Consider the following 12,388-nt stretch of genomic DNA (forward strand, 5'->3'; position numbering starts at 1 on the left):
ATGTATTCTAATCAAACTTGATTTGTAGCATCTTTATTAGGCCCGCAGCCAACTTTGTTCAGCTGGGACATTTGACCCCTTTTAGGGGCTGCTAGATCTAAAACTAGAAATGCCTTTATACAGCGTCTCATGAACAGCTTGGTGGATCTTTGTCATACTTGGTCTGGAGCATCATTATAAGGTCCTCTTCCAAATTTATTTATATAGGAACTTGGGCCCTATTAGGGACCACTATAGCTAAAAGTAGATATGCCTTTCTTCGCATTAACCACTAAAATGTAATGGATTTTTATCAAACTCGATGTGTAACAATATCGTAAGGTCTCCTGCTATTTTGTTACAAATGGGGATAGGGACCAGTTTAGCTAAAAATATAAACACGTTTAATGACCTCTTCTCATGAACCGCTTCATGAATCTTCATCAAACTACTGCTGTAATTATTCGTCTAAGGATAAACAAAACAAAATTGCAACCCTACGAAACCTTTGCGAAAAATTAATAGAGAACCATTTAAATTGTTAAAGTGCGGTGTTTAGTTTTGCAATTTGAAAAATGTTAGATGAAAGATGAATGTTAGATGAAAAATTCATAAACTTCTTTCCTTATTACAATTCGCCGACCATCATTTTTAAAGATATTTCTTGTTATCTTTATGGTGTTTTGATTTTTTCCATTAAAAAATTAGCGAACTGTCAAGCACATCTGGCCATCATTTCATCTCGATAGTTTTTTCATCAATTAAATTTCCATTTATAATCAACAATATTTTTTCTTATTTCTCTTCAAAAGAATTTTTCTACTGAATCTTAATCTTAACTTCCTTTTGGATCTGTAAATTTTGACAGAGCAAGGATCTATTTCGCACAATGCTTACGTTTGCATTTTGAAATATTTTAATTTACATAATTTCTATTTCTTTCCTATCAGAGTGTTGTTTTTATACGCCCGAAGGGACGTATTATGTTATACCCCGTTGTCCGTCCGTCTGTCTGTCTGTCCGTCCGTCCGCTAGCAATTTCTGTAACTCTTGAACCCCTTATCGGATTCACCACACTGATACGACGTGCAGAGCGCATGTTTTGGATGTCTCGCTTCAAGGTCAAGGTCAAACGTAGGGGTCAAAGTTCATATCAGTTTGTTTCATGTCCGCTCTGTAACTCTTGAACTGCTTGAAGGATCTCAAAGAAACTTGGCACAAATGTTCACCACACCGAGACGACGTACAGAGCGCATGTTTCGGATGACTCGCTTTAAGGTCAAGGTCACACTTAGGGGTCAAAGGTGATATATGACTTTGCTTTGTGTATATTGCTCTGCATTGCAGTGCTCTTGTTTTTATTTGGCAGATCCCTTTTTTGTTCACTTACAATAAAAATTTTGAATTACTTCCCTTTTATGTTACTATAAATAGCTTAGTTTGAAACTTTTTTATTATTGGCCGGAGGGAAAAACCGAGACCACTTTTCGGTGGTACAACATGGATGTTACCTCCAATTTTAGGTGTATTTTGACATACTTGTAGATTTAGAATTTTTTGAATTTCTTTCCTTTGTCGTTCCTGTCCTTTGGGTTTCAACAGTCAAGTTCTTTAAATTTTGCTCCCATCCTCTGATGTAACCCTTTGAAGGTATACTGCCCCACTTGGCGGAGCTCTTGTTGTTTTTTTTGGCATGTAGCTGGTCATTATATTTGTGTTAAAGTTGAGATTACCTTTCTTAAAATGGTTCTCAAACTCAAATCGTCTTAATATTGCATTATGATTTTTTTTTATTTTGTTGGGTTTAACGTCGCACCGACACAGTTATAGGTCATATAGCGGCTTTCCAGCTGTGATTGTTGAGAAAGACCCCAGATGCCCCTTCGTGCATTATTTCACCACGGGCGGACACCTAATCCGTCAAGAAAACTTACAAAATTAGTACATATCGATGAAATTTTGCAGTAAGGTTGGGTATAACGACACACCGATACAACTGTAGGTCAAATGGCGACGTTCTAGCTTTTCATTGTGGAGGAGGGCCCCAGTTGCCCCTCCGGGCATTATTTCATCACGGGCGGGTACCTGGGTAGAACAACAGACCTTCCGTTAACCAGCTGGATGGCTTCCACAAATGAAGAATTCTACGTCCCGAGTGAGGCTCGAACCCACATCGATGAGCGGCAAAAGTCTGTAATAAGTATATATCGATGGATCTTATGCATGGATAAGAGGACGTTTAAGTGTTATATCAATATGCTAGGACCTTTTTTTTACAATATTCATAACAAATGGCAAAAGATATTGTAAATGTCGGCCCACATCACAATTTTTACATGTTTAAGATTTTAGAATTTGCAAAATAAGTGAAGTTTCCTGTTTAACGTGGGTAGTCGACTAAAGTCCCCACCTGAATGGATGGAACAACTTATTTCCAGCCGAGCCCACGGCAGGCGTCATGTTTACCTCCCAAGCATTCAGTCTAGGCCGATACTGCTGAAAACAGTACCAATTTAGGTAAATCACCCAGCACTGAACACTGGTCGAGATATCAGCTGCGACCGGGAATAGAACTCAGACCGCTGGCGTTGTAGTCTAACCTGATAACCGGTGCGCCACTGACTCCCATTTTGCATTTTGCTTTTATTCTAAAAAGATATAGTTCTATAGCAATGCACCAAGACAATAAATGAAGCCAAAAATGCTTTAATGTCCTAAATGGCGGAAATTTACAATGGGAAATTTCATGGCAAAAATATTTCTTTTATATTGTAAAAGTCAGGCAAACCGCAAATTCGAAAATAGTCTTTTTTCAAATGTTTCAAGTTTTGTTCATGGTAACGTTGCTGTTTTTAATGCTAAGGTATCCTGAAAGTTTTATAATAATCAATCAACAACTACTGACACCAAAATTTACTGTTTCATTGTTTGTTCAAAATGGCCGAAATTTACAATAGAAATATCTTTTTTGATGGTTCAGTCAGAAACATTTAAAGATATTTTAGAAATTAAGAGCATTCTAATTACAATCCTCGGAGTTCTTTAGAATGAGAAATAATTTATGTGGTATTGTATTATATTTAAAGGGAAATCAGAGATTTGTTATGAGGGAAATAAAATTCAATGACAGAAATTATAATAATACATGGAACAATAATGACGTATATGTAAATATCAATCCCTCAGATGTAACAATATCAGCAAGTTAGCGACAAAAGCAAATTGAAGTAATATTTGCTATGAATTTTAATTGAGACAAATTATGTAAATTTAGGAAATGTAAACAAAGCAACTAAATAAGATAAGATTTGTGCTTGCTAACAACCATGCGTTTAAACACTTTGTTACAAGGGTCCTCGTTGCCGGACATAACATATTACAAAAATGTGCGTTAATAAATAAAAAATCGATGGCTGAAAAACCATTCGATTAATAAATGAAATTTACATACATAATGTTATAGAAAAGAAAATAACGCGCATTTTTATATAATAAAAGATTGGTGCAATAATATCCAGGACGTTCTTCCCGCGAGATTGAACATGCTACCTGGCGTCGTTTAAAATGGGTGACGTTCAAAAAAATCTGTTAAAAGTTAAAAAAAGGAATATTCAGTATTATCTAAAACTATTTTTCTCAAAGTAAAGATCAAAATTAAATCGACAAGGTTGTGTGGGTTTCCTCGGATTTAAGGAAAAAAATATTAAGAAGGCGGAATAAAATTTAATACGTGCGTGTTATTTGCTGTTTTATATCTTTACTGTAAAGATCTATAATAGTAGAAGAATTATCTGGTGTTTTTCTATTTCTATTTCTGTAGTAAGCTACATTAAAATGTTATTATAATGACTGAATGTTAATTTTTGTGTGTTTATACGGATGTAAATCTCTGGAAGATCATCTAGTCATCGCTAGTGCGATTCCCGTATTTTCCAAATGTCTCAATGTGGTTTATATCCATATAAACGCAAACTCCACTGGCATCATGAATTAACAAATGCATTTATTTTTTATCTTCCGCACATATGAATCTACTCTTTTATACTGTAAGCTGTTGGCTTCTAGTATCGGAATTTAAACCTGTCATACATATTGATAAAACTTGATATACCAGCTGGTTTTTTAATTGATTAGTACCCTCATTATGTATCATATGGATTTGTGAATTCTTTTACATGAAGTTATTGGGAAATATATAAGAATTAAATGCTTTTTGTGCGTTTATACAGGTATAAACTACATCTGGTCTTCTTGCAAATCTATGGACCGCGCTGGATAACCGTATACATGCACACAAAAATAGCATTCAATCCTTATATTTACATATTTGCAGTAGCTTGCCAAAAAATAATAAGTAGTTTGCTTATACAGTTACAATACAGATAACCAGATAGAACTTGAAATATTGAAAACAAGCTTTACTTTCTAAAGACATGGTACAATTTGTTATATATTCCTAAGGCGTTAAAATATTGTTTGCTTCCGGTATCCCGATCTACCATAAAGGCCTTGGAGATTTTATTTTTTGAAGTGCACTTTTTGTGCTTTAAACATGGTCAGTGATGTTAGAAATCAACATACTGATGCTCTAAAGGCATAACCCCCTTATTTATATTATATGACATAAAAATAATTTCCGATAAGTCCCACTTAATAAAAAATTCCTACCTACCCTTATTTTTAAACATGTTACCGGAAACAAATATTTTTTACGCTTAAATAGTGTTCGTATCTCTTTTATTATCATGTCTGCAACAATTTTTCATTTTATAATAAAGTGAGGAAAATAGGTATGAATTTTTACTTCTCTCACTTATTGATACGGTTTTTACGTTGCCTGATCCATGCGTACTAAAGAAGGCAGAAATTCCTCCGCCCGCTGCTAAGATCTAAGGCTCTAACTTAGTGACGCCGACTTTGATTAAGTTTGCAAATGTGGAATTTCGCAATCTTAGCCATCTTTTTCTCTATTTAATTTTCCTTTATTTTTCTAAACTTCACAATAGTTTTGACAACTTTCAGAAACTTGAAATCAAATTCCCACAGGAGTTTACTTCACCGGTTTGATTTCTACCCTCCGATGTGAGGTCCAGTTGAAGGTAAACACATTATGTACAACTTAATAAAAATTGAGGTTGATCCCTGTTCTGGTTTTTAGAGTAATTTTCCTCCCAATTTTTGTATGTTCTAACTGAATGTTTTATCATTATTTTGTGTTTAAATTTTGTATAAAAAATCCCGTACTTTTATACGGCGATTTAGGTGATTTTTAATTAACATTTTTACTGATTCATATAAATGTTTCAACATTTTTTGGAAATTTCAATTTTCAATTAGTTTTATGGTATATCGTCCTTATTCAAGTATTCATGTTAGATTAAAAAAAAAAATATTGTGTGCAACGGAATAGTAGCACCATCTCTCTGAGTGGGAGCTCAGTTCTGCAGGAATTGCCACGGCGAAAACGAAATCGCTATCAAAACGTAAACAAAGCCCAAAGTTCGTTTACCCAAATAGTCTTTGATTTTTCCCAAGTTTTACCGACACTTATTTTTATAGCTTTTGCTTCGGACTGTTAAAAAAGTAAAATCCTGTTTTTTATTAAATAAGGTATATATTATGATATGTTTTTTTTTCTGACGGGGTTGACACCCCAGCAGTACATTAGTTGTTATAATAGGTGGAGTTCACTATAACTGATTAATTAGATACCAAATCTGACTTGTTTTGTTTTAAGTACAGAAGCCGTTTTAAATAAATATAAATTGTATTTTGATATTTTTGATGTTGTTATTCGAAAGGACCATGTATGATAAGGGGTGTTTTGGGCCCCCGATCCAATTTTGTTTTTGAATGCATCATTAGATTATAAAATATGTCTATTTTCTTGAGTTAGTTGCCAAATATCTGAATAAAGTCAGTATTTTTAAAAAAAATACTGATTTATACATGCATGCGTCCAAGTGTGTGAATATTTGGTTTATGAGGGGGTATGCGTAAAAAGTGCCATACTGAAGTTATTATTTACTTAAATTAGAACTTGACCTGATCATTCATTGCTAATTCAGTGTACAATTCATTTTGACATTTAATACCCATTATAATACTTGAATAAGAAAAACAATATAAAGGGAGATAACTCTTCTTTACTCAAAACAGCTGAAAAGTAAGGTAAAAATTGTATTTTCTCAATTTTCCAAAATAAAGACACATCAAGAAATGTTTATTGTTTTATATCTATTTTATTTTGCTATGTAAGTTTAGAACTTGTCATGGTTACAAATCTAATTACTTGTTACCATGGTAACAGATTGATTTTTTATGCATTGTTTCTTAAAGGCATCCATTATTTCTCCTCAAATGCTTGTAAATGACCTTGTCAAATCTGTGTAAAACAAACAGCAGGTTGACCTGATACTATAAGACTTTCAGTAAAGCATTTGATAAAGTGAGCCATGAGAAAAGTGTAAGCTGGACTTGGATATGGAATTCAATTCTTCCAAGTGTCAAGTTATCCGCGTCAAAAGAAGGAAATATCCTATTCCCTCATAATACCACCTGCATAATACATTACTAGAATATGTCGCCTCAACAGAATACTTGTCGTGGATATCTCAAACGATCTGTCGTGTGACGCCAATATAATAGGTCAACCAAAAGGAACAAATCAAACTCCATGGCATATCAGACCCTCGTCAGACCAAAGCTGAAATATAGTTCCGAAGTATTGTCTCCATACACACAAACCAAAATAGACCAAAGTAGAAGTGGTCCGAAGACTGGCAGCACGTTGGGCTATGTCTGACTTTGGCCGCAACTCCACTGTCACTGACATGCTATACAGTTTTAAAAATCGCAGGCTAGATCTCCGGCCCTTAAACACCCGACTCTCTCTAATGTATAAAATCTCAAATCAACTGTTGCATCCCCACGGAAGATTATCTCATCCCCTTAACAAGGCAATAACGCCATTATCATTAGCCTCTTACAGGGTAATCTCTGTCACCACTGACAACCTCGAATATTCCTTTTTCCCAGGACTATAGTCCTGTGGAATAATTCTCCACCTGACATTCCCTACCTTCCAACCCTTGAGCAGTTCAATGCTGCGTTTGCACATTGAACACACTTCACCATAACCTTGCTCTTCATCCCTGTTTTTATTTTTAATCACTAACAAATTTTTTATTCCCTTTATTTGGCTCGATTTTCTTTTATTTCTACTAACAGATTTTTTTTGGCTTGACGGCACAGAAGTGTCTACGTCCCTGTAAAGGGTTGGTCAGTATCGGGAGATAGATAGTGTCGGAAAATAGTTTGTATGAGTCGGTTAGAACAGACCTGACAAAAAATAGAAAGGAGTTCATGTGACTTTAGCCACAAATTCGCTCAAAGCACAAATCCAAGGGTACAACAGATCTTACATACAATTTTAACTTTTCAAAACAGAATAATTAAACAATCCAAGCCCTTTGCGCTGTGTAGTTTTATAAAATGAAAAATAAGACAGGAAATGTTTACAATATTAGTAACAAAGAACAAACATACATAAACAATATGAGATTGAAACACATCACTTAAACACTTGACCCAGCTTGTGGTGTAAAAGAGCAAAATTATGTACGTTACCATTTACTTCCTGTTGCAATTCATGTTAAAATAAGTGGTTGAAACTAGATGATTGCTGTAAATACATACTGCATTGTCTTCGTTTTATTCAAGTGCGCAAGAAGTCAGTCTGTAATTGTACTCAGGAACTGACTCATAAAAAAATTAGGGAAAAATTCATATAGTTTATCTTTTATATAGCAGTTTCACTCATTTGATGTCATCAATTAAGATCAGATTAATTTTTATATAACATGATTTTTGAAACTTTTTTTATGTTGAAAGGCTTTCCTAACTGATACATGGCCTTGTTGTTACTGACATACATTGAATCCCACCAGATTGTATTAATTCTTTAATCTATTATTTAGGACTTCAATAATTAATTGTGTGTAAAAGATAAACGAATAATGTTTTATTCCATCCCAACGCGTAAGTATTTCAATTTATTTTTAAGTATATTTAATTGTTCAAATTTTCTTCTCTTAGAATACCACACTTGTACTTCCTTGTACTATTTGTCATTCTTACAGACAATTAGTCCTTACGGACATTTGATATAGGGATAGGACACCAGCACTTGAGATGCATTGTGTTTAAAAGCCGTCTTCTTAGAATACCGCACTTGTCTTCCTTGTTGTACTATTTGTCATTGTTAAAGACAATTTATTTTTAAGTATATTTAATTGTTCAAATTTCTTCTTCTTAGAATACCACACTTGTCTTCCTTGTACTATTTGTCATTCTTACAGACAATTAGTCCATACGGACATTTGAAATAGGGACAGCACACCAGCACTTGAGATGCATTGTGTTTAAACGCCATTACTTCCAGTTAATGATCACGAACTTTTCGAAAGAAAAAATCCAAAGTCAATTGAGATGATTGTTTTCCCTTGAACGGAACAAGGAACTCTAATACGTATTGGCTCTTGAGGCATCGCATGTTGTAAACTATTTTAATATCCTTTTTCCTGATATAAGATGCCGAAGAATTTCGGAAGTAAACTAGTTAAATACTTATTAAAAGTCATACTTGTAATTGTTGCTGCACACTTGATTTTTTATAATATTTATTTACTTTTGTTTTAAACTGTTACGCCTCGAATACATTTTTTTGTACCCCGATCATTCGTTTTTTCAATCATTTGAAACTATCTTACGATGTCTGTATCTGATGGCTAATGGAATGCCTAATGGCCAAACATTTGGATGTGAAATGTTTCTACAGCAAAAAGTTATTACATGTACAATGTATATATGAAGAGATTTTACATACTTTGTTTTTACAATGACATCATTCTGTGATAGCATATTGATCAATAAAAATCACACGTTAATCCTTATTTCGACCATAGTACTTCATACATCGTGCTGAAACCGACTTTGTACCAACAACCAAGCTTTCAAGGACATCTGCCAATAGTACTGTGTTAAGAGGGTTTAGGGTATGGCTTATTCAAAGCGCTGCCTCTCTAATTTAAGTACAGTTTCCAGATTATTGCATACAAAATATAAATAAGGATTTCTTTTGTTTGTAATTAATTATTGAAGCAACATAAGAAGATAAGCAAAGGTCATGATTGACCCTGTATCGCTCACACTGGTATTACTATGAACCCCATGTTTCAAACTGATGCTAAAATTATTAGAAGTAATCATAGGTCACATTTATGTCACTGAAAGACAGTTTAAAGATTGTATGCCAAACTGTACATGCCATCCAATTTCAAGGCTGGATCTTAAACTGGAGTGGTCCACAAGCAAAGTTTACGCATGGACACACGGACGACGTAGCCTACTGACCTAGTTTTGACCGCAGTTGACCCAGTTATCGAACTGTGATCTTAGAATCTCAAGATGATATTCAGACCATTTTCATACGTCATGAAAAAATATCGCCTCTAGAGAGTCACAATAGTTTTTCTATTAATTTGATCCATGACTAGTTTTTGAAGCACGTGACCTCGTTTTGAACTGAACTAGATATCATCAAAGTGAACATTCTAGACCAATTTTCATGAAGATCCATTGAAACGTTTGGACTAAGGTTTTCTATTTTAGACCTACTGACCTAGTTTTGATCCGCACGCGACCCAGTTCAAACGAAGTATCACTTCCGCATGACGTCACAGATGTTTTACTTTCCTTTACGCAAGCCCTTCAAGTAAATGCAAGAGTTTCGTCACTTATATGGCTATTTTTAGTAGTAAATAATGTTCGAAAAAATACCGTATTGTTCAAAATTTACTACGAGCGCACCTTAGACACATTTTCTTATCATGTATCTTCTTCGTGTTTTGTAATCCTCAACACATATCCAAAAACTTAAAATTGTTCTCTCCCTGCGCTCGTATCGTACTTTGTTGATAAAGTGCATGAAACATCTAAAAATGTCAAAATCTTGTTTGATGACATGAAACTAGACCATGGATCATGACTTTTAACGCAAAACTGCTTCTTCAAAAATGCAAGAGTTAAGCCTTTATCTTTCAAATATCTCATAATGTTGAGGTATGTATTTTTACATTTCATTTCTTTCGAATTTTTTGGGGCAAAAAACTGTGCCTTATATACATGGTCCATTATGATTCAATAGATCTTCACTGACTAAACAGTATTGTATGAAAAGGCCTCATGCGCTAAGAGACGTCTAAAATTTATTAATTATCATGAAAATGGAGATAGCTCATAAAACATTAAGCTTCGATCAGTTAAGAACAATTTATAATTGATATATGAAATCTTAATGTTTTGGCATTGATGTTCATGGCTTTTACAACATGAAAGAATTGAAAATAGTTGTCATCCGGACAATCGGAAATAATGCTATAAGAATCGGAAAATCGGAAATATTATAGACAACATTTGTAGTTGTATAATTCCGGAAAATCGTTGAATTTGAATGAATATTATCAAGGAATATCGGAAAAATTATTAGATATAATTGTTGCTTCGAATTCGCTACCTACGATATTCGAAGATATAGTTATTCCACTTATGAATTGAAAAATCATGACAACGTGCTGCAAATGCCGTTTATTACTTAATACCCAACTTCAAGTAAACAGAATTGTTATATGGTAATTGTTGTAACAACGGAAAATGTTTTGTGTCAATTGAACAGGATAGCACAATTTCAATCATGACATTGAGTGTCGTTTTTTGTTAATCCTAACAATATCCAAATAAAGCTGATAGTATTTTAAAAGGCAGAAAATAAAATATAGTACAAGAGAGGTGGTGGGTTTACAATAAACTATGTCCTTTTATGAACTTTTAAATGAAGATGTTACAAAAATATACGAAATGTACCTTTTTCCAAGATGTCCAAAGTGGGGGCAAATGTGGCTAATCTAAGTTTAGGCAATAAGATTCTCCTTCAAAATATTGTATATGAAAATACCTCGAAGATATCATATTATTATCAGAAAGGGAGATAGCACATAAAAAACATTAAGCTTTCGATCAGTTAAAAACAATTTATTAATTGATATATGTAAATCTTAATGTTTTGGCATTGATTGTTCATGGCTTTTTACAACATGAAAGAATTGTAAAATAGTTTGTCATTCCGGACAATCGGAAATAATGACATATAAGAAATCCGGAAAAATCGGAATAATATAGAAAACATTTGTAGTTTGTATAAATTCCGGAAAATCGGAAATATTATGCAATATGAATATTTATTCCGAATTATCGGAAATAATGTATTGATATAATTGTTTGCTCCGGAAATTCGGAAACATTACACTCCGGATATCGGAAGTATAATATGTTATTCACATCTACTATGAATTGAAAAACAGACAACGTGCTGGCAAATGCCAAGGCGCGAACAGAAATGAGTCCATAACCATTTATGTTCGTGACCCGCCATAAATCCCCTAGATATATGCGGAACAGAACGTTGTCAAAGATGAAGCCACAAACAAAAAATGCCAATCTGATTTGTCGTTGCAAAATGAAATAGAGCACCTTGTAAAATATTAAGGAAAATGTCATTTCCTATGTCTGACAGATGAGTGCCGTCTCTAAATAATTCTGGGAATTTTCAATGATATCAGGATCGAATATAAGCCCCGCCTTGTCTCATAAGTAAGTACCTATGCGACTATTAATTCTTTTTCGGGCCTTCTAAAGCTTATAATGTGATGTTTCGTTTCGATAAGCGATACGAGGTAAAATGGCCGACCAAACAAATAATATTCCAGGGTAATTGGAAACAAGATCATGAAATAAGGTTTTTAAATACCTAACAATATAAGATAAACGTGTCTGGCCAATATCGTTTCCAGCGCAGTGGATAACAATAATATTTGGTAAAGGATGGGGAGTTGTAATTAAGCCGTTGAACCTGAGACAAATGTGTTCGATTTTCATTCCGGGCTGGAAATCCCAAAGAATGGAGCCGCCTATACACTCAAAGCCTAAATGTACACCGTCCGGTCTGTGCTGAGACCTCCAAAATGCATCTCTGATCAATGAGGAGCCAGTCACCCAGACTTTGAAGTGATCTAAAAGGAGTCTTATTGACTTTTATAATGAATAGATTAAATACTAATATTCATGTCTGGAATGTTTAAACGTATATAACTTTTGTATGCATTTGATTTCCAACGACCTAAAGCTTTGATTTCATCATCCGATCGGCCTAAACTATGCAAATATGTTGCTCCGCCAATTCGAAAGCTATGTGATTTGAAGTAAGTGGTCGGCATTCCCGAAAACATTAAAACTTTTTTAAGGACCTGATTAAACTGGTAGGATGTAACAGGGGAGCCATCGAAATGGCAAA

Source organism: Mercenaria mercenaria, chromosome 3, assembly GCF_021730395.1.
Source record: "Mercenaria mercenaria strain notata chromosome 3, MADL_Memer_1, whole genome shotgun sequence".
NCBI lineage: Eukaryota > Metazoa > Mollusca > Bivalvia > Venerida > Veneridae > Mercenaria > Mercenaria mercenaria.